General features: G+C 46.4%; 1 pseudogene; it reads right to left on the bottom strand.

Moving 5' to 3' along the window:
* On the bottom strand, nt 470–1,690 carry Gm5300 (predicted gene 5300; annotated as a pseudogene).

Genomic DNA, 2,014 nt, shown 5'->3' on the forward strand with positions numbered 1-2,014 from the left:
GAGATTCAAAAGTTCAGTCCATTACCATCATGGCAGTAAGCATGGCAGCCTGCAGGCAGACATAATGCTGAAGAAGGAACTGAGAGTTCTACATCTTGAACTGAAGGCAACCAAGACAGACTGACATCTTCAGGCAGCTAGGAGGAAGCTAGCTTTCATAAAGGATAAAGCCTGAGCATCGAAGGAGACCTCCAAAGCCCACTCCCATAGGGACACTTGATCCAACAAGGCCACCCTCCTAACACTAGCACCTCCAATGGGTCAAACATATTAAAACCACAACATCCAAACTTTTCTTATCTAGTTATTTAGAAATCTACAGTGCCCTATTGTGTGATAGACAATAAAACCTATTCTCCCAATCTGCAACACTGTGCCCACTAGTGGATTTCTTCCATCTCCCATCTCTCCCCTGCTTTTTAGCCTTTGGTAAACACTCTACTCTTAGCTTCTTTTTGTTTAGGGGGTGGGGTGCAGCTAACTTTATTGATGGTGTTCAAGAGAGTAGGTTGGACTCCCTAGGCCCCTCCTGTTATTATGAGGTCTGGGATAGAAATCTTGAGGGAGATGATCAGTGTTGAGGGCTGAGTTGGGATAGGGACTCCTCAGCAACCAAGGACCTCTCTCATGGTCTCAGTGTCCTTGCTGGGATGGTTGGTCCAGAGTTTCTTACTCTTTGGAGGCCATGGAGGCCATGAGGTCCACCACCCTGATGCTGTAGCCATATTCATTGTAATACCAGGAAATGAACTTTACAAAGTTGTCATTGAAAGCCATGCCAGTCCCAGTATCAAAGGTGAAAGAGTGGGAGTTGCTATTGAAGTCACAGGAAAAAACTTGGTCCTCAGTGTAGCCCAGAATGCCCTTCAGTGGGCCCTCAGATGCCTGGTTCACCACCTTCTTGATGTCATCACACTTGGGAGGTTTCTCCAGGTGGCATGTCAAATCCACAACAGATATATTGGGGGTAAGAGCACAGAAGGCCATTTCAGTGAGCTTTCCATTCAGCTCTGGGATGACCTTGCTCACAGCCTTGGCAGCACCAGTAGATGCAGGGATGATGTTCTGGGTAGCTCCACAGTCATCACACCACAGTTTTCCAGAGTGGCCATCCACAGTCTTCTGAGTGGCAGTAATAGCATGGACCATGGTCATGAGCCCTTCCATGATGCCAAAGTTGTCATGGATAACGTTGGCCGGGGGACTAAACAGTTGGTAGTGCAGGATGCATTGCTGACAATCTTGAGTGAGTTGTTATATTTCTGTGGTTCACACCCATCACAAACATGGGGACATCAGCAGAAGGGATGGAGATGATGACCCTTTTGGATCCACCCTTCAAGTGGGCCCCAGCCTTCTCCATGGTGGTGAAGATACCAGTAGACTCCACAACATACTCAGCACTGGCCTCACCCCATTTGATGTTAACGGGGTCTCACTCCTGGAAGATGGTGATGGGCTTCCTGTTGATGACAAGCTTCCCATTCTCGGCCTTGACTGTGCTGTTGAATTTGCCGTGGGTGGAATCATACTGGAACATGTAGACCATGTAGTTGAGGTCAATGAAGGAGTCGTTGATGGCAACAATCTACACTTTGCCAAGTGGAGAGCAGATGGCAGCCCTGGTAACCAGGTGCCCATTACTGCCAAATCTGCTCACACTGACCACCATTTTGTCTATGGGAGGAGGCTGGCACTGCACAAGATGCAGCTGTCTCTGGAACAGGGAGGAACAGAAACTACTCTTAGCTTCTATGAGATCAGCTTTTACACTTTTCCTGTGAGATATGTTAGGTAGTGCATTTCTTTCTGTCTATGACTATGTTTATATGCCCCAGTTTCACCCATTGTGACAAATGACTAGATCTTCATTTGCTCCTGTTTTTGTTCTTGATATTCTGTTTACAGAATATTTATTGATTTTTTTGCATTTTTAATTTTTAACTAATTTTATTTATTGACATCCCAACCCCTCCCGCATCCACCAGTTCTTTACCCCATTCCCTCTTCCCCT

The sequence above is a fragment of the Mus musculus genome, chromosome 6 (genome assembly GCF_000001635.26).
Source record: "Mus musculus strain C57BL/6J chromosome 6, GRCm38.p6 C57BL/6J".
In the NCBI taxonomy this organism is placed as follows: domain Eukaryota; kingdom Metazoa; phylum Chordata; class Mammalia; order Rodentia; family Muridae; genus Mus; species Mus musculus.